At 41.5% G+C, this 27,307-nt stretch overlaps 1 protein-coding gene across 1 annotated transcript in view; it reads right to left on the bottom strand.

Annotated features, from left to right (window-relative positions):
* sntg1 (syntrophin, gamma 1) overlaps nucleotides 1-26,731 on the bottom strand; it is a 159,581-nt gene extending 132,850 nt beyond the window's left edge. Inside the window, 1 exon segment of the mRNA XM_049010264.1 lies at nucleotides 26,005-26,731. The gene's annotated coding sequence lies outside the window, so the exon portion shown is untranslated.
* Nucleotides 26,732-27,307: the final 576 nt, after the last annotated feature.

Raw genomic sequence — 27,307 nt, 5'->3', positions numbered from 1 at the left:
TACCTTGTGCTTACTTCACACACAAAAAAAAAAACATTTGTTATTTGCAGGCTTCACTGCTGCCGAAAAAGCAATCCTTCGACTGTGGTTCCGAGCAGACACTAATTTGAAGAGTTACTGGATTGTGTCTTCGCTCGACATCGAAACTTTAGAAGAGACCACAGATAGACTGAACAAAACCAGCATCTGCTCAACCAGTGCATGGATTGCTTGTCAATTACCAATACTCTGGGTCAGAAAGAGAGAGTGACAGACTCACAGAGTGAGAAAGCTTGTATTAGACTATACTGTCATACTGATGTCATATATCAAGAGGAACGTTCATTAGAGGAGTGCGTGTTGAATAAAGTATTCAGCTTTATTGTCTTGATTGTTATCAAATGCATGAAACAACCGCAAGCTAAATTTAAAAGCTGATAGCCAATAACGAATAAGTTATTTGGTACTTGGGCCATTCATCCGACAATCGATTATTCGTTTAAATAATCAATAGATTATACGACTATCAAAAGAGTTTGTTTGTTGGAGACATAGTCAGGCTTTGATCCAGTCTTGTCCAGTTCTGTCCATCATTTCCCTGTTTGTTTCCCTTGTTCCCCAGGCTGCCATGTGGCACAATGGGTTGAACATGCTGTTGCCAACAATCTATCACATACTGCCATGAGTCTGGGGCTGGCCAGCCTCACCCACTTTAGAGATTTTGAGTTTTGTAAACCGCATGTTAATTATGTTTCCTGTCTTTTATGTGCTCTAGTATTAGTTATTGCTCTGTGTGTCTCTGTTTCTGGGTGTCTCTGCCTGTGTCTAGTTCTCTAGCTACTTCCTGTTTTCCTTGTACCTCCTGTGTTCTTAGTATCTCCTGGTGTTTGAGACCTTAGTGTCTAATGATTATAATGGACCACACCCGTCCCTTGCAGAGACCTCTGTATCTATTTATGTACAGTATGTGCCTGCCCATGTCTTGTTCCTCTGTCGGTCATTGCATGTGTTGCCTGCTAGTGTTTTTGTGGTATTGCTCCCTGCTAAGTACCCTGTTTCGAGTCCATGTGTTCCTGCTGTGTTTCTTTGTGTTTTGTTTGGCCTTATTAAGCTCTTGTAACGTCTGCCTGCCTTTGTTTTCACTACTTGTAGTCTGTTTTATTTATTGCTCTTCTGAGTCCAGTTTGTGATAAATGTCCTTTGTCCATAAGCCACACAGTAAATCATCATTCATCATGCCCCTACATGGCATTTGGATAAATATATGATGTTTTTATATACCTTTCTCCATTTTTTTTCCACAATATCTTACTCAAGATTGAATATGAAAGTGCTATCATCAGTGCGAATGAAACATATCTATGTCTAATTAAATATAATTTGTGCTATTTTGTCACGATGCTATCTATTAAATTGCCCTAAAATCATTCAAATGTAAGATGAGATTTGCATTACTTAAAAGTAATTGTCTAATTATATAATAATTAGATCAGCTAACAATAAACAACAGTTAACATGAAATAATACCACTTATCACAAATAAACACTGAACATAAACATGTACAACAGATGTACTGCAGGTAGAAGCTGGGGAGTAAAGTGACACAGTACATTTGGCACACAATTAGCCATAGTGTTTAGCACTAATGTTCTGGGTGGTTTCCAGCAGCCTCTGCAATACTTTGCAGCAGGAAGCTTTGCAGCCGGTAAGAATGGAGTACACCTGATATTAGTTGCCGCAGCTGGTGGTATTTGGGTCTTCCTCAAACAAATTGGGAAGCAAAGAAATTTCTGGGACCTGGGAGTCCCTTATCACTGTTAAGGTATGGTGTGAGCAAGTGAGGTTGTTAGTAATGGTGACTACCTATCATTCTCCATTGCATCCCCCACAAATGCAATTTGGGAGCATGTTGAGCCACCTGAAGTCAATGGCCAGCTCCTTTGTCGTGATGAGATTTAAGGGAGGGATTGTTTTTTTCCTGCCTCCACTTTGTCAGGAGCTTAACCTCATGCCAGTAGGCCATCACGCTGTCACAATGGGGTGGCAGTATCGTCTGCATATTTGACGATGGGGTTGGAACCGGTCCAAGCAGATATGAATGAGCAGTGAGTATAGTAAGGAGCTTAGTACACTGTCTGCGTGGTGCCGAGTTGAAAATCACAGTAGATGAGGTGATTCTGGCAATCTGCACTCAATGCGGGCTACGGGTAAGGAAGTTTAGAGTCCAATTATCGTGACTGGTATTGAGTCCAGGACTAATAGCTGGGTGATGTGTCTAAATGGGATTCCTGAACTCGGCCCAGTCTATTAAATCAAAACTACCCAGCAGTCTTTCCTCCACTTACTTGGTCCAGCATTGCACTTCTCTAATCAATGGCTCCACATAGTTGAGGTTGTGCCTGTAAACAGGAAGCAGGATCGTTGAGGCGTGATCTGATTGGCCGAGGTGCTAACATGATGAGGACAGAGAAGCACTTTTGTTTGTAATATAAGAAACCTCCTAGGAGGTGGAGGGGGTGGGGGGCTTACAATTGGGATGCAAACTAGTTGGTTAAAACACATTTACTTATTTATACAGCCGGACAGTCCCAAGCACCTCAAAAGAATTCATCCACACAAAATCCTAGGTATTCTGTCTGATGGTCCCTGGACACCACTTCTCAGTACAGTCTCGTAATATACGGTACAGACTTATTTGCAGAGCACTGGAGAAACTAGGAACAAGACAGGCCTTAAGCACTACCACAAGGTAACCAGAACAAACCCAAAACAAGCCTGCTCTGGAATTTTAGCTAACCAAAACCATAAACGCCGAACAAAACACAGGTTAGGAAAACAACCACAAAACCTCACATGAGAGTTTAGCTAACTATATTAAAGAAGATATAAACAAGACAGCAACTCAACTAAACCAGTGATAAACCACCCAGAAAATCCAGTCCTACAAACCCAAACCAAGCTGAGCATATAAGGCTGCAAGGTCAAGGTCAAGACAGCAACCAATACTCACTGTTACATCTAACTGGTAAATGCTAAATGGTAAATCCGCTACATCTGGATCAGACTAAGGCTATACATAGCTTGATGATCCAGGAGAGATTTTGGTAATATTTTGCATAGCCCTACCTGATATTTCATCATTATAGCCCTAAAATCTGAACATTCCCCTACGTATGGGTGCCGGCAGCCGTACATATGTATGCACTGTGCATACCCTTGGCATTTAGTCTTGCTTTCAGATGTGTTTGGCTAAGGACAGCGTGATTCTGGGTAAAGTATGATTAATGAATTTTTCACTCAAAATCGAGATCGTGATTTACTCTCACGCTTACTAAGCAATATATTTCTCTAATTTAGTTTTTGTATTACATCATACATTATCTTTATGAAGATGGAACAAACAATATGTGTATATATGCGATGCATTGGTTAACATTCCGATATGAAGATTCAAAGCAGCAGCACAGCTAAAAACACAAGAACTGAATTTATGGAGACGACTGAATTGGACGGTCGGCCATTTTCTGTCGTGGAGGACTAGGGATTTCCTCGGCTCATTCACCACTTATAAGACGTTTAAAAGTACATCTTTATAATTCATAAACATGCAATGTAACGTCATTCTGCTAATCTGCACTGGCAAGCGCAACAAGTTTCAAGGTCTGCAAACTCCACTCATCGGTGAAACATTAACAATACAATCATTACTGAAAAGGGACTGTCACATAAACTCCGCAGAACAGAAATGATTCATTTCAAATGTAAGAAATGCTATACATAAACTTAAACCTCATCTGCTCTTCATTATAACACCAGTTTATTTCATACCTCCTCTTCCTGTTACGCAGTGTAACACAGGCATGTCACAATAGGCGGGCCAGTGTCTGTGTGTGTGTGTGTGGTTGGGGGGGCAGAAACACACCCTGAGCTAAAAACCTGCAGGCATCACTGCCCACGGGGTGCACAGTTTACATTTGGCAATGGTTCTGTACAGTTCACTCTGCACTGATATGGGGTCCCCTTGCAGAAAACACTGGAATATCCCCTTGGCAGATGAAATAGGCGGCATCTAATCATTCGGTACTCCATGTTTTCTGCATCCCTGCACTGCACATTGCGTATGAGGTGTCTCCTCCATTCTTCTTCCTCAATGCTTCTTTCTGACCCAGAGAAACCACTGGATTAGATCACAATCTGTCGTGTCTCCATGAAAAAGAAAACACAGCAGTTCCTTGTGTCTTTTTGGAATTTAATCTTCCCCAGAGACCATCCAGTTCATCGTCCAGTGACCCAGCTGTCTCTGGATTATTCACTACAGTTCTTCTCTGTTGTTTATAGGCAAGGGAAGATCTGTACTGGCATATTTGAACCTCAGGCTTATATGTTAAGGGATTTTGGTGATCATAAACTATTTAGTTTTAAATCAGCAGTTTTTCTATCAATTTATAATTGCAGGAACTTTTCAGTCAGCTCAGTCACAGTTGAAAGCACTCTAGCATTACGAAGTAGTTTCACAATTTGCTAGGTGTCACACCATCTTATTTGGGCATCACCCGTGAATGTCTCCTCTTCCTGTTCTGCAGAAATCATTAAACTAACACAAAAGAGAAGACATGCTTTCAAATCCATTTCCTATTTTGGTTTAGTTTGTAACTCTTCCATAAAATTGTTGAAGATCTCTGTGCTCTTATTATTAGTGGAACAGATGTTTCAGTGCAGCATCCCTGGCAGAATCATCATGGGTCTGAATATTACCGTAACGAATGCCAAACGTGTCCGTAAAATTCTTAATCTCCCCAAAATTACAAAATAATCCACGCAATCTTGCTTTTAAAGTATTATTAGTGGAGATCACACTGATATGAAATTGTTTTCAGCAAAGCATGAAGACTCTTAGTCTCCTGATGCTCAGCCTCTTCTCAACTTTACATTTTCATGCAAATTGAGCAGAAACGTTGTGTGCAGTGTGTAAGTGAGCCAGGCGATTGGTTGGGGTCGGTCTCCCCTGGAGAAATGAGCCTGAATGGCATCAAACAAAGCATTTCCTCATATCGCAAAGCAGTGCTTTGTCAGTCATATTAATTAGTGTAACATCCACTGAGGCTCATTTGTCATTATTGTCATGTAGGATACTGCGGACTCTCGGAAGAAAGCCCAATATAAAATGACAGCAACGCTTCTTTTATAAATACCAGTACACATACTCAGAAGATGTGCCTGCTGCTTCCGGGATGGGCTCCGGACCCCCCGCGACCCAGAAGGATAAGCGGTTTGGAAAATAGATGGATGGATATTCAGAAGAGGAAAGTCCAGCTCCAGAGAGTACAAATGCAGACAGAGATTTTGTTACAACCAACCAGTTGTATATAAAGAGTCACAAAGTACTCAACTGATTTGTCAAAAAAACTAAATCTTTGTCTGGATTTGCACATTCTAAACCTAAACTTTCCACCTCTGTACATATCATCATGCTTATGCTTGTAGTGTTAGACTTTTAACAGGAAAATGACAAGTTTGAGGTTATGTGACTTTTTACATCAAACCAACACAGGCGAAATCTCAGAGTAAACAAGGGTTAATGGAACAGACAGATATCTCAAATCAAGCTCTTACCATTGGCTGAAAATCAGGAAGCTAAGCTCTTACCATTGGCTGAAAATCAGGAAGCTAAGCTCTTACCATTGGCTGAAAACAGCAGCATTATAAGTCACACAGTCTTTAATGGGAAGATTGTCCAGTTAATGTCTTCACTGGGTTTTGTATGTGTAATAATTTGTCACGTTGGTTTTATGCCTGTTTTTGTTGCGACATTGATAATTTGATAACAACACAATATAACACGATATAAATTCTTGGATACTCCATAAAAACAGTAGAAACCCCCGCCCCCACAAAAAAGAATTTATAAATTGAATGTTGCACCTAATCTCTCATTACCATAATTATTACCTTATTATCTTATATTTTACTGCATTACACACAATGTGTTTTATTTATCTGCCATTATGACCTGCAGGAAGCTCACAAGTAAAAAAAAAACATCATTAATAAGCAGAATAAATGGCATTTATGTGTAGCATTCTAACACTGTCAAAGTGAAAAGCAACATAAAACAAATATAACAGTATTTTTTAATTCACATCTGTTCCCATGGATATCTGTATGTTTAATGGAAGCAGACAAAACTCTTTCATTTCAGACTGACGGTTCCACATCCCACTGGACCCGTGTCTGCGGAAACACAGATAACCAGAAGTTACTCTTCTGTGAGACTCTGTGAGACGACAGTATGAATAACCGGTGGTGGAATAAAACAGCTTTCTTCAAGCTGCTGAAATAGTCTCAGGTATTAAAAACTGACCTTTTTACTCATGCATCAAAATGGAAGTCCTCCGCTGAGATCAGTCTAAACACTTAAATTACAGTACATAAGATTCACTCTTTTTGGAGACCCCCTTCCAGCAAATTTGCATGCTTTTCGGGAAACCCTGGGTACTGGTTTCCCACAATGTGACTCAATGTGAAACGAAAAAGTATGGGCAAAGCTAAAAGATGGGTCAGAGTACGATTTTAGCCCGCCGACGGACATAGCCTGAGATTTGACACAAAAGAACAGAGGGGGAAGGGTATCTCTAGCTAGGGGCGGGTGATGCAATTCTGCCACAGTTACACAGCCAACTAGAGAGCAAAGCTACCCAACTCTCTGTATTGGTGTTACAGTACTACATCTCATTGTATTTATCAATTCAAGAAAAAAGGAAGGGCTTTGTGTGTCACAGTGTCAATTCACATCCTGATCCTGCATCAATCGGTAAAACCAATCTAAAGCTATAGCCAGAAAGAGAAAATACAAAAAGTTTATTTTCACTTCAGTACAATATAAATGTGCTAACAGAGGCTACTTTTAATTATGATTGATAGTTATGATGACTGGCAATCAGAAGCTTCAATTCCTAAATATGCAAATATTTCTGCTGTAAAAAAAATGGCAGGCAGAAAGTTTAGCAGTATTCTTATTGTAAATTTCTGATATCAATATCCATCCATCCATTTTCCAAACCGCTTATCCTATTGGGTCGCGGGGGGTCCGGAGCCTATCCCGGAATCAATGGGCACGAGGCAGGGAACAACCCAGGATGGGGGGCCAGCCCATCGCAGGGCACACTCACACACCATTCACTCACACATGCACACCTATGGGCAATTCAGCAACTCCAATTAGCCTCAGCATGTTTTTGGACTGTGGGGGGAAACCGGAGTACCCGGAGGAAACCCCACGACGACACGGGGAGAACATGCAAACTCCGCACACATGTGACCCAGGCGGAGACTCGAACCCGGGTCCCAGAGGTGTGAGGCGACAGTGCTAACCACTGCACCACCATGCCGCCCCTGATATCAATATGAAAATAATAATATAAAAAAAGCAATCAAATAACTTGTTATAGAGACGTCCAAGCATTTAAATTATAACTGAAGTTGTGTGTTAAAGTTCTTTTATAAATTTTGCAATAAATATGTAAATGACAAAAATATTCGCAACATTGACTTCTAATACTCTGGACGGTATGCTCTTTGAAAGAAGTCAGGACATGGACAATACACTTCAGTTGTAATATGACAAACAAGTAATGTAAGGCAGTCTCTTTTCTTTGTTCTCTATAGATTTTGCCATAGGAGAGTACATCACAAGATGCGTTGCTAACAACAGTCATAAATATTTACTTGGGTCATCAACGTGCAGTTGAAATATGGAACAGCCTCATCAGAGTGATTATTGGAAATTCCGTTTGCACACCATGACTGACAGCTTGATTGCGATGCACGCAGTTCCTCAGAACTCTACTCTCTCTCTCTGTTTCAGCACCAGCTGCAAGGCCTCTCTTGTCCTTTCACTAATCCACTCTTATGGATTATGGTCCAGTTCACATTTACATTTTATTTATTTGCTGATAATCATCGAAAATGAAAGCAGGGTTAGATATTCCTTGGTGTAACTGGGGTGTTAAGGGCTGCATCGGTGTGAGACATGGAATAACTGTACAATTTATATAAATAACAAACATTATACATGAACTCAACACCATCTTAAGGAAAAGGCAAATATTTGTAAAATATGAATCTAAATTTCAATAATTACTCGTTCTCCCTTCATTTTTCAACAGTTACACAGTATACTATTAGTACGCGATATCGTATATTGTTCATCATATATAACACTAAATATTTAATGTAGTAAAATTGACTGCAGTGACCCTGATGCTTACCATTCTACAAACAGCTATATTAAGAACACGTATCAAGTAATTATAATATGTTTGGAGCATACAGATTTGTGGCCTTTGCATATTGAGGTATAAGTGGTATGTTAGAGTATATTAACGCTTTGGTCAAATGGCTTTCAGTATGCAAAGTGCTCTATTTCTGAACTGATTACACTCGGATGAACACGGTTTATTCTCTTGCCTCTGCTGTTCAGCATTATATAATTGGTTGTCCAGCAAGGAAATATGAATGGCACTTAAAGTGTCCTCACACCTTTTAGTGTTGTGATGATGAATGGTAATTTGCTTGGAAAGAGAAGCATGTCAGATAATCACAACCAATGTGATAAAGTTCATTTCAGTTAAAATACTAAATGAAATCCCTTTCGATGGGGCTGGTTGCCTTTGGGGTTACGAAAGCAAGTAGAACAACATCTATTCTAATTAAGATAAGCTGCTTCCAATGAATAATGAACAACATCTTCCACGTGAGATAACTTACTCAGAGATATTATGTGACCTGGACAATTTATTCATTGCTTCAGATACATAAAAAAATGAAAAAAAAACACATCATTTAAACACAGCGAAGGCCTAAAATATCATAGATTTGCAATTCTTACATTATTGCAGTTTGGAAAACAGCTCTAGTTCATTAATCGACTCTACTGTATGTTTGGCTCAGTTCCAGTTTTGAATTTAGATTACCTTGAAGAGTATAACACCTCCTGAGTAATACCACATACCTGGAAAGTGTATAATTATCGAGCATGAATGGAACTCCCGGGAAACCTCTACCATGCTGACCACAAACCAAGGGCTGTATGAATGAAACATATACAGGCATCTATAGAGATGCGTTAACCCCATACTGCCGAAGCACATAATGTCATGTAGAAAACAGATTGGCTCACAGGAGACGTCCCAGGATTAAATGCACTATATCTGATTTTTTCCATGTCAAGCCTCTGATAATTCTATAAAAACAAATGAACATCAGAACAGATTCAGCTCATCCTGGAATGCTGAACTGTGTGCTGGGATACTGCACTCCTCTTTAAGAAGAAATGTTCAGTGAAGGCTGAAGGGCTTTATACTCTTTCCTGTCATAATTGGGAACTGGAAAGTGCTGATTATCAGACGTCTTTTACTGTATAGCAGATGCATCAGGCTAATTGTCGCTCGACCTAACATGGCATGCCTTTGTAGCTCCCCTTGTATGTTTGTAATTGTGATTTAATTATTGCGATCTCCTCTTTCACATTTTGTCCAACCTCTGTGTGTATATGCTGCATGCAATCAGCATTCTGGTTATTTTGCTTTTTCAATAAATTACCTGTGACTGATTTTGGCTTAATATAGCTTCAGTAATTAAAATTATGCTTTGTATATTAAATGTGTTCATCATTTTACAAATGCCATGAAGTAAAACTCTGATATTTTGCTACATCATGCTACAATTTCTTCAATTATTATAGTATCAGATATAAATGTTGTCGGCCTTTGATCAAAGGCTACGGCTCAGGTAAGTTATTGAACAATAAACATCTAGTAAACCATCGCATTCAAACTTCAACCCTCAAAAGTTAAGGTAGCAATACTACCCAGAGCGCAACCACCCACTCAAAACATATCAGCTAAAACATTTCTTAAAATATTATTCTGTTTCTTTCCAAATGTTTTATCATCTTGATAAGAAGATCAGCTCAGTTTTGTCAGTTTAATATCAATATGTAAGAAAAATAAAACCTCAGCGAATGGAGCTGGGGACACAGTGTAAAACCGGTTCCAGTTCAAGCAGTGACCACCATTTCTGTTAGCATATTCCATCCATCCATTAAGTCCATCCATCCATCCGACAATCCATCTATCTGTCGGTCTTCCAACAGCTTATTCTGAACAGGGTAACATGGACCATTTTCCATGTTTGCTAAATGTTTCTGTTATTTAGACTTCATGAAGAGATGTTTTAAGAATCGTGAGACAAAGCGACACTTTCCATGCACTGCACAGCCTTTGCTGTATCTTGAAGTAGAATGATGATGAGAATTATGAAAATCATTTTTTAAATGACAAGAACATATTCTGGGTGACTCAGATGACCTTGTAGCACCTGCAGCCAGTCCACACGGGTGTCTCTCCCAGCCAGGATACGCTCCACCTCACCTGAGCTTCAGCACACCTGTGACCAATAGACTCTAAACTCTGTAGACCGATAATGTGTGTTAGGACCTCATTCCCATCACACTGAGCCTTATTTCTTGAATGCCGTGTTCTCATGTATGACCATTGCCTGATCTACTTCTTTTCTTACTTAATTTGTTTTTGGATTTCTCTTGATATGAAGAGCAAACAACCAAAACTCTACTTTTTGTTGTTTTTGAGATGAGGCTACTAGTGATCTAAAGTCAGTCTTTCTCTGTGAGACAAAACTCGCTCAGCCTTCATGTAATCCAATGAAGAACTTTAATTAGATTTCCAAAGCTCACTAAGTCCACAGAATTTTTCTTGAAAACGTATCTCGTGTACTGAGAGTGTTTTGGAAATATGCTTTTTCACACTGCTCAAAAAAATTAAAGGAACACTTTTTAATCAGAGTAGAGCATCAAGTCAGTTAAACTAATGGGGTATTGATCTGGTCAGTTAAGTAGCGGAGGGGGGTGTTAATCAGTTTCAGCTGCTGTGGTGTTGATGAACTTAACAACAGGTGAACTAGAGGGGCAACAATGAGACGACCCCCAAAACAGGAATGGTTTAACAGGTGGGGGCCACTGGCATTTTTCCCTCCTCATCCATGCTAACGGTTTTTTCACTAGTTTTGCATTTAGGGACGGTCAGTGTCACTACTGATAGCATGAGGCGATACCTGGACCCTACAGAGGTTGCACAGGTAGTCCAACTCCTCCAGGATGACGCATCAATACGTGCCATTGCCAGAAGGTTTGCTGTGTCTCCCAGCACAGCTTCAAGGGCATGGAGGAGATTCCAGGCAGTTACTTTAGGAGAGCTGGACAGGGTCGTCACTAGTGTGAATGTCTCTGACCAAACAATCATAAACAAACTTCATGAGGGCCTGAGGCCCCGACATTCTCTAGTGGGCTCTGTACTCTAGTGGGTCCTGGGTCCTGCTGCACAACAACGAGCTTGTAGGCAGTTCCTGGAAGATGAAGGAATTGATACCATTGACTGGCTCACCTGACCTACATCCAATGTAACACCTCTGGGACATTATGTTTCAGTCAGTCTGACACAGCCGTGTTGTATCTCAGACTGTCCAGGAGCTCAGTGATGCCCTGGTCCAGGTCTGGGAGGAGATCCCCCAGGACACCACCCACGGTCTCATTAGGAACATGCCCCAACATTGTCAGGCATGCATACAAGCATGTGGGGGACATACAAACTACTGAGTACAATTTCGAGTTACTGCAATGAAATTTCATCAAAATGGACTGCCCTGCTGCATCGTTGATTTTCGGGGTGTCTTTGAATTCAGCCCTCCGTAGGTTGATGATTTTCATTCCCATCAAACAATGCAGCATTATTTCCTTCCTCACACATTAGCCAGTCCATATCAGGCTAAATATCCAGCATGATTTTTTCCCCTATTGAGATCTGATGCATTTTCAACGTGTTCCGTTATTTGAGCAGAGTATCTATTAGTTTTACGCCTGTCTTCTCAACTAGAGATTTTGCTTTAAGATTTGACCCTGCAAATCACTGCTTGCGTTTTATCCTACAAGTTTTCAGACTGTGTTTTGGAAATAAATCTACGGGTCTGAAACTGGATCCTTATGTTTGGTATAATGGATGGATGGATGGACGGATGGATGGATGGATGGATGTTTTCGGTATCTAGCCAGGAACATAAATATTATGCATGACTAAACACTGACACCTACAATTAAGCCTAATAAAATATCATTTAATCCTTAATTTTATTTGATGTATTAATCAACGCCAATGCTAGTGTTCATGTGTTAAGCTTTGATTGTCATCAGCCAAAGGCTGCTAACACTCCATATTTCAAGTTCAATTAAAGAGAGATTCCCTCTTCTAGCAATAAACTAGCAGGCATCCCTTTAATTTTCGATGCTTAATAAGCATCAACGCAACACATGTCCCCAAGCCTCGACATAACAAATGGCCGTGCTCTTTAAATTTCACGGGGGTGATTAATAAGTGGCTCTAGGATTAAAATTTTATACCACAGGCTTCAGCTTTTTAAGAACAAAAAGCAGGGGGAAATAAATAAGACGAACAAAGCTAACAATGTTATCTTTTGCTGACTCTGGGGTACGGCTCCGTGTGATGGATTTTCGGCTTTGTTGGAGGGCCTGGCTTTTTAGCTTAGCTTAGCAGCACCACTTTGTACAACGAGGTTTTCAGCTTATGCATATTGAGCAGAACCGTTATTCATTTATGAAGTTTCAAATGAGAGACCAATGACGACATTCAGATGGAATTTTGAGTGTTAAATAAATGTCCTCTGCAGCGAAACAGGTGCCTGGTTTGACTCTAGGCCTGAGTGAAAAGATTTAAACCATTATATTGTTTAACTGTGCTAACTGGTACGTTGTGTTTGCCTGGGAATTTGCAGGGTGCTGACACTTATGGGCCACCGTACATCCCTCTACTGTAAATCGCTTTGGATAAAAGCATCCAATAAGTGGGTAAATGTAACTGAGTGAACCATAGTTTTCTAAAGGAACATCTCTCCTGGCAGGAGTGACTCGTCATTGTGGGCGGAGTCTTCTGCCTGGCTTTTCTGTCTCTACTCCACACGCACTCTGTATGAGCCACACTTCACAACAGATGCCGATGGCCCGCTGTGCAGCGAAAAGGAGATGGATGGGGGAGCTGATGAGCAGCTCAGCGCATCTCCGCTCGGGGACAGCGAGTGGGGGCAGCGTGGGGACAAACAGCTCACTCACAGCTTCCACCTGGAACGACCTTTGATGATGCGCTCCAGCCATTGTGTATAGGCCAGAAATGAAAGCCGATGCATGATATTAACACCTTTATCTATATATCTTAGGGAAAACACATCCTGATTACCTTAAGTGTGAGGCAGGACGAGAGGTAACAAGCGTATTTAAAGTCATGGTAGATAATGCGAATGGATTGGTAAACGACAAATGTAAGCCTGTTCAAGTTTCAGCTCAGGGTTAACGCGTGGCCTTGGGGTTACCGTGTCGGCGTGTATTCTGATGCAGACATGCAGGGCCTCATGTCAGCTGGTGTAACAGTGGGGGCCACCGGGGCTGCTCACTGAACCAATCAAATCGCGGCGCCGAGCAGCACCATGGGAGCACCTTGACGCCAGCTCGTTTGTTACTGTCCGGAGCGTGTGAGCGAGCGTGCGGAGAACTAATTACCTTCAAGTTAAATAACCTGAATGCAGGTGGAATTTGGCACTCCGGCCTTACACTTAACCCCCACAGCCCCACCTCTGACACACACACACACACACACACACACACATATATATATATATATATATATATATATATATATATATATATATATATACTGTATATATAGCCACTATACTGTATGTATGTATATGTATGTGTGTGAGCAGGTATACCTGTATACACAATGTCCCCATAACGTGATAAATATCTGTTTTTTTTCCCTTATGGGGACCGGTTTCCTGGTCCTTATAAGGGAAAACTCTATTTTATAAAAATCGGTAACTGCTATGAAGCTAAAAATGCAAAAACTCTTATATTTTTCTAGGTTACTTATGGTTATGGTTAAGACAGGTTGGGGGTTAAGGTTGTCATAGTTAGCGTTAGCATTTTTCCCACAGAAGTGAATGAGCGGGCCTCATAAGGATAGGTATACCCTACATGTGCGTGTGCGTGTGTCTGACCACTGATAGACAGTAATGCTTTTGACTTTAGGACACTGTTTTCGGGTAGATTGAAGTTACTCAATTTAATAAAAAATCTGTGACCGGAATCAAAAAACTACAAATGTCAAGATCATGTATGTTGTTCGGTTACTTATGGTCAGGGTTAGGGCTGGGTAGGGGTGTGTGTGTGGACTCTGTGCCCACTGTAGTTGCTAGAGTCATTTCACTGTTGCCTAAAACACAGGCAATAAACCATGCAGTAAATAAATAAATGTCAGTGTTACATGATTATTATTTTCCTTCCCTACCATGTTTATGTATCCAGGATTAGTAGTTATTTAATGCTTACATTTTATCATTAAATCCATCCATCCATTTTCCAAACCACTTACCCTACTGGGTCGCGGGGGGTCCAGAGCCTATCCTGGAAGCAATGGGCACGAGGCATGGAACAACCCATGATAGGGGGCCAGCCCATCACAGGGCACACTCACACACCAGTCACTCACACATGCACTCCTACGGGCAATTTAGTAACTCCAGTCAGCCTCAGCATGTTTTTTGGACATGGAAACCAGAGTACCCGGAGGAAACCTCACGACGACATGGGGAGAACATGCAAACTCCACAAACATGTAACCCAGGCGGAGACTCGAACCCAGGTCCCAGAGGTGTGAAGCAACACTGCTAACCACTGCACCAACATGCCGCCCCTTTTATCATTAAATAATAATTTTAATTATTTAAGACATACAATGTCCCATACTGTTAAACCCACAATGGGCAAAGAGGCATAAAGCATATCTTGGGCCTTTAAAATCACTTTGCACGGCTGAAAATGTCACCCACAGCAACGTGACAAGTGCAAACATTTGTATATGGTTTGCACTTTAAGAGGTGCTACGGAGACCCAGCGGGTAGCTGTGACCTCACGCCTCCGGGTCTGGCTATGGAAATTGGATGTAAGAAACACTTTCTTGATTAGATTATGGATTGGTGTATTACATTCATTCATTTTGTGCTATGTAGAGATAGCTGACGGCATAAAGGAATGCATGTGCATTTTTTGCTTGTTTACCTCCGAGCATTTTTTGCAACTTCTGTTATATCTGCGGTGGTTTGAGGACATGCCTTTATCTCCTTCATAGATAGTTTCACTTTTGTTTCCCTCAAAGTGCTGCAATGCTTTTTGTTGACTTGCATATAGATCTGTGTGGTGGGACCAAGTAGGCTGCAGGCCTCATTGTCACGGACAGCACAAGCTAAAAGGCATCACCAAGCACTCATAGGGACAGTACCTGTAGGTTATATGTAGAGTGTGTTCCACAAAATCCATTTATATGCTTGATTGGAAGCAGCTAAATTACTTTTACAGAGTTTACGGCTGTACTAACCACTACGAGAGGCATCTATAGTGTTTTACAGAATTTCAAACTGGAGTTTTTACCCTGGGATTCACACCTTCAGTCCTGTTTCAGTTCTTGGCTTAGCATACCTGTCTTGTCTTCCCTTAAATCAAAGCCTAGAGTGAACATATGCAAAAGATGGAAAGCTGGACCACTGCCACTCAGCAAGTTTTAATGTACTGTGCAATGTGCAGTGCCCAGATTCCGCACTACATTTGGGAGGATAAAAATACCTGAGTTTTGGCCAGACTGGAAAGACGGCGAAGCCCTTTGACAGTGGGAATTTGGAAAAGGAGATCCAGCATTGATCCAGTCATTATTTTTGACACACTCCATTTTTAGGTTGGAAGGGGGTGGAGAAAAAAAAATGAATTAGGAAAACAAAACAGTTATGAAAACAAACAGGATAGGACAAAGGAAAACAACCACACTTAGCGGAATAGTGGGATTGCATGGCTTCCCTGGGTCTGAGCATATTGGGGCAAAAACAAAGTAACTTACAGTCGTATATTTAAACAAGGAGCAAATGGCAAGAACAGTACACGAAGCTGTGCAGTCACATGACTAACTTTACAGGAGGGTGCCCCCCCCCTGCCTCCCCCCACACAGGTTTTACATTTGTTTTACAACACAAAGCGACTGGAGAGAAATGTTGTACCAGCAGCCTGAGAATGATCCCTTGGTAGCAGAGAGTGTTGTGAAATTGGATCTAACGTAGAAAATGCTAAGCTACCCCCTGAGAAACGCGTTGACAATGTAAAGACATTAAAGTTTTCAAACAGTATCCCAGTCCTGAGAGAAGCTTTCACACTGAGAGATAATTCTTTGCAGTTCAGGTAACCCCCTGAGCACAGAAAAATACAATGCCGCATAGAACTAGATGCATAAAGAATACAATTCAATATATTTGATTTTAATCTTCTACACTGAATAGTGATTACTGCAAACAGATTGCACTTCTCAGTCTTATTAGGGTAGTTTAACGGTCTGCGTTTAAGATTCGACAGAATACGTAAAAAACTTCACCTACTCATGAATGACAACAATACACGAAATAAAATCAGAAAGCGTCACAGCTCGTTGGAGTACATCTTTGTCAAACGGCACACTAGTCCTTGAGCTTTTCTAGACTGCTTAGAAAACTGTGGTCTTTATGTCGGGAGAGATGTCACATTGGATGAGTTCTATGGTAAAGCAGAAAACATATTTTAGCATGTAAGGTGAAATGACATTTGTCAAATGCAGGAAATCCTGTCAATGCAGAGGGGGCTGTCGCTTTGGGCAAGGTTCCACAGATCAGTGTCACTCAATACAAGGATTAAGTTTAGCCACAAATACAGCCCCATTTCCAAAAAAGTTGGGGCGCTGCGTAAAATGTAAATAAAAAACAGAAAGCAACTATTTGCAGATGATCAAAACCCATATTTAATTGAAAATAGAGCAAAAGACAACATATCAAATGTTGAAAAATATATGCTTGATTTGAGTTTGATGCCAGCAATACATTTCAAAACAGTTGGTACAGGGGCAACAAATGACTGGAAAAGTTGCTTAAAACAAAACACCTGGCTGAATATCTCACAGCTAATTATGTTACTTTTTAACAGGTCAGTAAGATGACTGGGTATAAAAAAAGTCTCCCAGAGAGGCAGAGTCTCTGTGCAGTGAAGATGGGGAGAAGTTCACCACTCTGTGAAAGACTGTGTGGGCAAATAGTGCAATAATGTAAGAATAATGTTCCTCAATGTCATACTACAAAGAATTTGGGAATGTCGTCATCTACGGTACAGAATATCATTAAAAGATTCAGGGAATCCAGATAAATCTCTGTACACAAGGGAGAAGTGCATTAAAAACAGATAGAATTCTACAGTAGAATTCATTGCACTAATTGGAGTTACTAAATTGCCCATAGGTGTGCATGTGTGAGTGACTGGTGTGTGAGTGTACCCTGCGATGGGCTGGCCCCCCATCCCGGGTTGTTCCCTGCCTCGTGCCCATTGCTTCCGGGATAGGCTCCGGACCCCCCGCGACCCAGTAGGATAAGCGGTTTGGAAAATGGATGGATGGATGGATGGAATTCACTGCATGTCCTCATGTACACTTCCGAAAACCATGGACAGTGAACGCCAGTCCATTGTTGCATCCACAAACACAGGATGAAACTACCATGAAAAGATCATGTATATAAAGATGATCCAGGAACGCCACTGACTTCTCTGGGCCCGAGCTCAATTTCAGACCGACTGAGGCAAAATGGAAAACTGTTCTGTGGTCTGACAAATCAAAATTTCAGATTCTTTTTGGGAATCACAGGCGCTGCGTCCTCTGGGCTGAAGAGGAGAGGGACCGTCCTGCTTGCCAGTGGACAGTTTAATTCTGTTCACCCTCTTGCCCTTAGGGCCTCCTTCATGGCCTGCTGCCTGTGTTTTAGGCCATGGACTTTGGACTACAATTTGGATTCCGCTTCCACATTTGGATTCTCCCTCATCATTTTCTTATCGGTGTATTTTATATGTAGCTGTGTTTTTGTCTTATCGAGAAAAAAACTGATCAATATTCATGAATTATTTCATCAGATTTTATCCAAAGTGATGTACAATTAATAAAGCAGGGTTAGCCTGTCCCTGGGAAATTTGGGGTTAAGGGTCTTACTGAAGGGCCCAACGGTGTAATCACTTGGTCTGCTAGAGGATTTAAAGTGATGACCTTCAAAACACAAGCACACCACCGGAACCCGGGGGGCCAAACAGCACCTCCCACAGTGTTTTTATGGCACATATAAACTGAGTTTAAACTGATTAACTGAGCATTAATAGTTCTATAAATAGCTGCCTCCACCAAATTATAACTGAACAGGTGTTTTCATAAAAAATATTACATTGACGCCTTTTTATCATCGTAGGCTGTAATGTAAGTAAAAAAAAAACCATTATAATAAAACCCCAGGTATCCTAATATGCAATATTATGGTCCTCTTTGTAAATATCATCTAATAACTAACAGAAACATACTGATGCAAGTTTCTTAATCATATTTTAAATATTACAGATACACCACTGTGGTGTTGTGGTTTTATTGACAATGTTTACATGTGTAACTGAGTCAATAAATTTTACGTTATGGAATGTGTTTGTGTTATATTGTATTGACGTATTACGACTATCAGATGCTACAGTGAGTATGTTTATAGCACTGTAGCCTTGCACCTGTAGAGATGTAGGTTTGGTTCCTGCATGAGGCTCCGTGTATTTTTGCCGATCGTTCCTCCAGATGCTCCAGTTTCCTCTCACAGCTCAAAAAAAAAAGTGCATTTAGTGGAATCCGTATCAGTACATTGCTCATGGTGTTAGAGTGTGTGTGGCCGTCTGTCCTTTGATAGACTGACATCTCATCCAGAATTCCCTCTGCCTTCTGGCTTGTGCTCCCCGGATATGCTCTCAATAGTACCACTTTCCCAGTGCAGTTACAGTAGCATGAGCAGCAGTAACTTACAGTACATCACTTCTACGGGTATATAAATGTTTGGGTGGATTAGCCCCGCCCTTCGTCAGAGAGATGTAACTTGACATCATAGTGCCGAGCTGCCAATGGCGGTGCAGATTACAGCTCACTCACCAATAACATGCAAAACTACTACATAAATTACACCACCAAATATTTACCTTTATGCTGCATCCAGTCCTGCCTTTGGCTAATCCGGTTGTGCAGTCCCTGGCATGTTGTCAAATAATATAATAAACCAGCTTACTGTTCAAATAGCCTAATAGGTTCATATGACACATACAGTTATAACAACCATTTATATTACAAGAATTATTATAGTGTTTCACTGATCTTAGAGAGACTGATTCTTTGGCCTCAGAGAAACCTGTTTCTAGAAAAATCTGGCTTCCTAACAGGGGTGTTACAAGAACCATAACAGTCCTAGTCAAGGACTGCGTTTCCCAAAACCTTTGTAAGTGCTAAGCAAGGGCGTATGGCCATCGTTAGTAGTTTTTGGCTATATTAATGCAATACTTCCATAATATTATTATCAGAATATTACGGCACAAGAAGAACTGCATTTGTGATAAGCGAATAGAAAAATCAATCACTTTTTTACATTGCAGTACATTGCCCTTTACTTAAGGTGTCCCTTTTTACACTGTGATTCATAGGATCTGCTCCAGCCACCATTACCTTGTACTGGATAAGTGTTTGGTGATGGATGCATTGAAGGATTCCATGAATGGTCAGTGAATGGATTGGTTATAATACAGTTTGCTAAATTAACTGCTAAACAATACAAGCTTAATGCAAAGTCATTTTAGTTTCATTTATGTTTGATTTTAAAAAATAAAAACAACATTTCTTTTATTTTTATTGGGATCATCTCTGTGCACATACGATAAACACTATGTAGCATTCTGGCAACCACTACGCCCTCAAGTTATATAGAATCCAAGGTCAATAATCGGTCTTGACATAAAGGACAGAGGTATTAGCCAGCGGTTTATCTGTTATAAAATGGCCAAAAGGTTACGGAAACTGACAAGGTATTCTAAAGTACAGCAATTAACATGTAATAAGGATAAAAAAAAGTTTATTTTTTAAGTGTAGAAGTGCATTAACGTTTGGCAGACAGAGACAAAGAGTGCTTGGGTGCTCATGTGGTGGTATTCATTACTGAAAGATGGATTTTATGGTGGGGTATTCCAAACACTAACATAACAATTAAAACGCTAAAGACTGAGATGACTCACTGAAGCAGTACTTGCTTAGAAGGAATGCATTGATTTCCTCCTTCCCGTAGATTTCATCAGTAAATGCAACAGCGAGTACACATACACGGCTCATGTGAATCAAGTACCACTCTAAAGTTTTATTTTTTTTTTAATTGTTGATTCAAAGAGTTGATTATTTTATGTTTCTGCCGATAAAGCAAACAAGCTCTTCTACAGCTTTTAATTTTCTTCCAGCTGTAGGCTATAATAATAAAGAAAATAATGAGGCAGAAGTAGCTAATATCTTAGTAGACAAAATTCATTAGATCAATTTGAAAAAGTGCTCAACCTTGTCTGGATAAAAATTCCACACAGTTCATTTCCCTGCATTGTGTTAATGGCAGGTTGGGCAAATGCAAACGTAAATATGGATGGGAATGAAGTTACCATTACAGTAGCATACAGTATGACTACATGACAAAGCATTCTGTTAAAAAAAAAAAAAATAGTAATGTTTTTTTGGGCATTAATCAGGGAATAAATTAAAGAAGGTATTCAATCGGGAAACCACAATAAACTTTAATGAGGCAATTATTCTGGCATCTGTGTGTAAAAGAAGTGCATAACCTACTAAAAGCTAAATCATGTCCAGAAAGTAGGTTTTAAAAATTTTGTTTTAAAATCAAATTTCATTAACAAAAAGTACAAGACAGGCAGGACTCAACCAATCAAATACCTGAGCAGAATGTTACATGCAAAGATATTAATATCATGACCTGTCCTCTACATGCAGTTCATAATCCCTGATTCTAATGTGGTAAATGTCAACACCTGAATCGTATCAGTCCTGCTTCCATGTCCTGTGTGCCCCAGTTTGCTCATTAATGTCAGTCTTCCTGTTGACTGTGCCCATCCCAGAGACAGTCTTCCCGTTTTGATCCCTTGCAGTCCTGTTTGTTTCCCTGTTTCTGTTTTATGAATAAAGTCTCTTTTGTTCTTCTGATGCCCGCCCTCGAGTCCTTCGTCCCTCCCAATGTGATAGAATGACCGGAGTCACCAAAGAACCCCTGCAACTGTTACCTCGGTCCTGGGTTTCAGGCCTTCCTGCTTCCCACGGACCGGATTCCCTGTGACAATCCAGTCACCTTAGCCATGGAATCCTCCAGTGCCCCCTCGCCTACAAGCCGAGGACTTCTTCACCCTCCTGGATGAACGTCTTGTGTGGAGGTACGATACCATGGTATGGAGGACCCCCATGGCTAGAACCCTCCTGTGTGGGGAGTGGGTGCTGTCTAGACTCACCCGTGATGTGGATCCCCATGAAATGGAGTTGGTCCGGCGCCTTATGAAGGCACTGTGGCAGGTGGTCAAGTGAGAAAATTTTGAGCCCACTGCTGCAACGTGAAGGTGCTCAGCCGGCTTGCTCCCCGCAGCTATCCGCAGCTTCACCCTCCAGCTCCTCACAGCTCACCGCAGCTCTGCCCACCATTTCTAGCCACAGAAGGAGAAAGCAGAAGAAGCTGGCTGTGCCCACGTCTTCCATCTTGCCTGGTCACATGCACACAGAGCCCATCTTGCCTGGCCCTATTCAGGCAGAGCCCGTCTTGCCTGACCCCATGCAGATGGAGTCCATCTCGTCTGAACCTGAGTCCTGCCCAGTGGAAGCTGCCACCCATGTCTGGCCCCTATCACAAAAGGAGGAAGAAGGAGAAGTTGGCCGCACCCATTCCATGAGTCCCACATCATCAGCTCAGGGAGGGCAGCTCCATCCATGCTCCAGGCTCCCGGCCCAGAGAGGACTGCTCAGTCTGCACCCCAGAGAGGGTCACTCCGCCTGTGCCCCAGGGCCCTGGCCCAAGGGGTCTCCTTTGCTCTCCTTGCCACCTAGTGTCCTGGCTTCACCCTTCTGACCTTCAAGTGTCCAAGCTGAACCCTGCTCGCCTCCAGTTACGTTCAGCTGACCTCCAGGTGTCCCAGGTTCGCCCCACTTGCCTCCAGGTCTCACAGCTTAGCTCGCTTACCTCCAGCTTCATCTTTTGATGTCCTGTCGGTTCCAGCTTCATGTCCTGATGTCTTCTAGACTGTGGTCTCAACTCTTGGTGTCCCGCCGATGCCCACCTCTTTTCCTGGTGTTTTGCCTTTGCTGGCTTTGTCTTCTGGTATCCATCTGGTGCCAGACTCACTAGCCGCTGCCAGCCTGACATCCAAATTCATGGCCACTGCCAGCCCGACGCCTGACTCCATGCCCACCGCCAGCCCGACGCCCGACTCCACAGCCATTGCCAGGCCGGATGGGATTGATCCAGGGGACACCCTTTCGGAAGACCTACAGTTGGACCCTCTGAGCTTCCACTCCATAGGCCCCTCCCTCAGCCCGAGACTTAGATCAATTTGGTTCCAGGTCTCGGGAAAGTTCCAGGTCACAGGTATCAGCTGGGGCCCAAGAGAGGCTGGCTGGCTGTCTGTTTCTCAGAGGGGCAGACAGAGGTACACCATCCATGCTAGCTACCCAGACTCCTGTTCACACAATGTTAACCACCTAGGCTGCACTCCTACATCCCTCCTCTTACCCTGCAGTCTCCTCAGTGCCCTCCAGCCCTGTTGTCTGCTCAATCCCCTCTGGCCCTGTTGTCTCCTCTGTGCCACCCAGTCCCGCTGGTCCTTCAAGACCCTTTCCTGTGGTCCAGACGGGTCCCATCTGAGCTGTGGTCAGGCCCGGGAGGGTTCAGGTCCCAGGGTTGCCACCTAGTTCTCCAGGGTCTGGAAGACCCCTCAGTCAGTCCCCGCTTCCTCCTGTTGCACTTTAATGCTTGTTAATTTCCACATGGTCTGTGTCCCCTGTGGCTCCCTCTTATGCTTCCATCCTGTTTCTACACCGCCCCCGCCCCCAATTTGTACCTGTCCTGTAACCGTGCCGTGTTGGATGTCTCCCTTGCTGCCCCTCAGGTTCCTGGTCCTACCCCTTCTTGCTTACACCTGTGCTCGGATCCTTCATCCCTCACATGACAATCAATCAGCAACAACACATGTAATGCAAGATGCAGAGATGGTGTTAGTGTGATGCTTACGGTGTTTGTGAAATGTAAAATAATTATGCAAAACTGTGTCTAAGTCACACGTTTTTTATTCTGTACTAAAACCAAACCCGGCTCATGACCCGAGCTCCATTATTAATTTTGATCTTATAAATACATCATTACAGATGTCCAGATCTTTTTACCACTACACATTTTAAAGAAAAAGCTGCCTTTTCGATCCAAAATAGTTCATTTCAATTTTTGAAGACAAATAGGTGAATTGTACTATACCATTAAACAGGAAGCAAGGGAACAGTAGCTCTCATTCTGAATCCTAAGTGGGACATTAGGGCCCCATTGAAATATTCAGGTACATAGTTGCTATATCTGAACCATTGCTATATTTCAGAGTAATATATTATTCAGCACATAATTAAACTATAATGACTTCAGATTACCGTATCCAGATTCTACTATGGACAGATTCTAATCTGTGGCCTGAGTGTGAGCGCAGTACCACATTCACTGTATCCGCGAAACGTCCATGCAGTTTCGTCGTGTAATTCATTTCCATGACGACCAATCTCGCCTGGAGGATGGCTCCTTGTATAGCAATGAGTCTTTATCTCAGAAGGATTTGAACTGCAGCTAGACAGTCAAGCATTCACAGCGAATCACAACGCAGCGCTCGCCCTCAAATGTCACCACATACAAATCGACATAAATAGACTGCTGCGTAAAGTAATGCAAAAAAATGAACTTAATTCAAAAGGCATTATAAAACGACACAGTTTTATGGCTTCCCATATATAGTCAAATGAAATCAAATTAAATAACTTTTCATTTTGCACAAGGTAATTAAAAAATCTGTGCTAATTATTTTGAAATGTTATCAAAAACACACTGAGAAACATATATGTACTGTTCTCTCTCTCTCTCTCTCCACACACAGACACACGCGTCATTATGTGGAAATCAAGACAAATATATATAGTCATGAGAAACCAAATGCTTCTATTGCGCGTAAGATCTGTCACAGCCCAGCCAGTTCTCGTCATATGACAAACGACTTTTACTTGCTGAGCTTTCAGACGAGTTGAAGGACAGCATTTCCGTCCTGATGTAGTATTACTACCCCCATCCTGTAGAAAACTGAATGAATAAGCGTGTGCAGGGAGATCGAGCTGATGTGCAGCTCACATCCCATCAGCAAAATGTCACTGTATGTCTGCCAGGAGTTTGTGGCGACTGAAGCCTGGCACTCAGACCGAGAGCGAGCTGTGCATTAAATCATCATCTATAACATATCAACACCTCTCCATCCCTGAGTCTATCCCCTCTGCTATCATTTCCAGCCAGAAATCTGTTCGCTGCTGCATCCCCCCCCCAGAGTAAAAGTGAAAGGATGGCAAAATTCGATAAAAGTATTAAGCAGCCCATACAGAAAGAAAGCATTTGTTTAGGCGTGTTGGAACACTGTCCTGGGTTTCCTCATTCTCAGTCATATCATAAGCAGGGTGCCTAAATGTCTATCAAATCTCCACACTTAATCTCCCGCTGGTTAGGAAACAGGGGACTGGACAAATTTGGCTCTATAAGAGAAACACTTGATATTTTTTATATTATGACAAATGTTGCAAAATTATGAAATCATTCATTATAAGGTCATCCTCTCAAATAAATAAAATTGACTATATCGTTATCTAACTATTAAAACAGTTGTGAAATACAAAAATTACACGTCCCTATACCTTGTGTTCACCGTATGCAAAGATTGTGCATGAAGAAATGGTTATGGAGAGACGATCTTCATATTTACAATAATTATTTCCTTCGAATCAGAGATCGTACCATATAAATTCTCCCTGATTTCTAAATTGAAGTCTGCGGAAAAATCGGTGGGGCCGTTATGTAACTATTGAGAAAAGAAATAGTGTCATCCATTCTCATTGAAAGTTGAGGTCAAACCGCTTTGCTCTTATTGAATCGCCACCTACGGTAGGTCGAGCAAAAGTCCGTGTTTCAAAATAAATTATTTATCTCCATACAAAACAGCACGATGGTACAAACAAATAACTTATAATGTAAATTTTTCTAATGACAAAAAAGGTATTTTTCATTAAATGGGAAGTGTGAGCTATCATTACAACGGCTGGCCCGGTTCTTACCGGTATGGTTGTGATTTCTGGCAAAGCAGTCCGCTACGAAGAGCTGCTTATAACTGTTATACAGTCGTAACACTTTATTACCGGATACTATTATTATTATTATTATAATTATTATAATTATTATTTGGTGTAGTGCCATGACTGACAATATATGACAAACTTTTGTTTGTTTCATAATGTTACATGTTACTGCTATCAATTTTTTGCTGTCATTGACCCCCCCGCCCACTGTTTTAATTTTAATTAATGTAGGCCTATTTGTTTAATCCTAAATACGTGCTGCTCAGTGAAAATGGGATATACGAAAGCTACAGATATAGTTGGTCTCAAAGTACGGGTTTGTGAGACGCCAAGGGCCCGTAACTGACCAACTTTAACGCAGTTATTATTAATCCTTATTAACGTCTCGGTACTCCCAAAGCCCGTGTTTATGTGCTCTTTTTCACTGTTAAGGGTGTTGAATAAAACCCCAAAACCCTACATATCCAGTGCAACTGAGAAATCAACGTCCTTAGTTTTACTTGCAACACTTACAGCATTCTTTACATAAATTATATAATAATATTTATGTGTCGTCAAATTAAAGAACAAAAAAAATGTTCTTACCTGATATTCTGTTAACAGGTGGTAAAGAAATATTAGCTGTACGCGCTCCCCAGTCATCAATCCTTCTAATCCGAAATGTGTGTGTGGGGGGGTCGTTTATTTATTTGTCGATCAAGTGCTTTCTTAAAAAGCTGAAAAATCACATCGGATGGCAGCGCCGGTATCGCCAACTCGACATCCGGAGCTGAAGGGTAATACGTGAAAATGTTATAGCCTGACTAAAAGGAGACTGATCTACTGGTATATATTCCTCCACGCAATACAGGCTTTTTTCCCACCAACAATCAGCTTCCAGTACAATCCAGGCAGAAAACGGCTTCACTTTTTCTTTTTTCCTTCTTTCTTCCGGGAGCGACAGCAGTCGCTGTCCGCTGATTGTGGTGCTGAAACGACCGGAGCAGCAGCAAAGCCGATAAGAACGACTAAAAACCAAAAACGATTATTTGTCTTTTCTTCTTTTTCTCTGCCAGTTTTTATCTCATTATGCAATGCATCTAAGTTGTTCTTTTAGGGAAATGCCCCCACGCAGCGCACTGCAAGCCCGGAGCTGCGGCGAGAAGCGGGCTGGATGACGGGCGAGAAACGCTCGTCACCGAGGAGCCACTTCGCCCGGCAAAGACATGCTGGACCTACCGGCAAAAGCCGCGATTAGCACCGGCAAAGGACTATCCGGTTAACCAGCTCCGCCGACTGAAAGCCTCAAATATCAATGAGAATATGCATTAACGTGCTCCTCAACGCCGCCTCTCTGCACATTTTAAACGCGAAGAAAAATCCGAAAAAAGAAGAAAAAAAAACATAGCTCTAAAACGTAACGTGAACTTTAAGTAAAAAAAAAAAAAATATATATATTATAATTATTATTATTATTTTATTTTTGCTCTTAAACGTGATAGACAGAAAGGGGCTGTCACTTATTCAGGCGGATCTCTTGTACATAGACATAGGTTGTGGGAAGAGAAGCGCTCAGCAACCACAGGAAAAAAAAGCAAAGTAAGAGAGAGGAACTGAAGCTGGCAGGATCTGATTTCCTCTTTCTGCGGCACTTCAGCATCTAGAAGAAACGCTGTTTGTGCAGCAATATAAGATGTGCACTTATAAAGTACATTTTAAAATGCATAGACCTACTATCATTTATAATGAATGTGTTACTTCAATGTGTGTCTTAATTGTTACTGTTATTTTAATGCACAGTAGCATTTCGACTGTAAATGATTCAAGCTGAGGTATTGTTTTACCTAAATATATAAAGAATAGGATTAAGTGGCTGTTTGGGAAGTATTTTATTACATTTGCCTGATCC

The sequence above is a fragment of the Brienomyrus brachyistius genome, chromosome 4 (assembly GCF_023856365.1).
Source record: "Brienomyrus brachyistius isolate T26 chromosome 4, BBRACH_0.4, whole genome shotgun sequence".
Taxonomy (NCBI): Eukaryota; Metazoa; Chordata; class Actinopteri; order Osteoglossiformes; family Mormyridae; genus Brienomyrus; species Brienomyrus brachyistius.
Note: the sequence above shows the minus strand (reverse complement) of the source record. Positions and strands in the feature narration are given on the sequence as shown.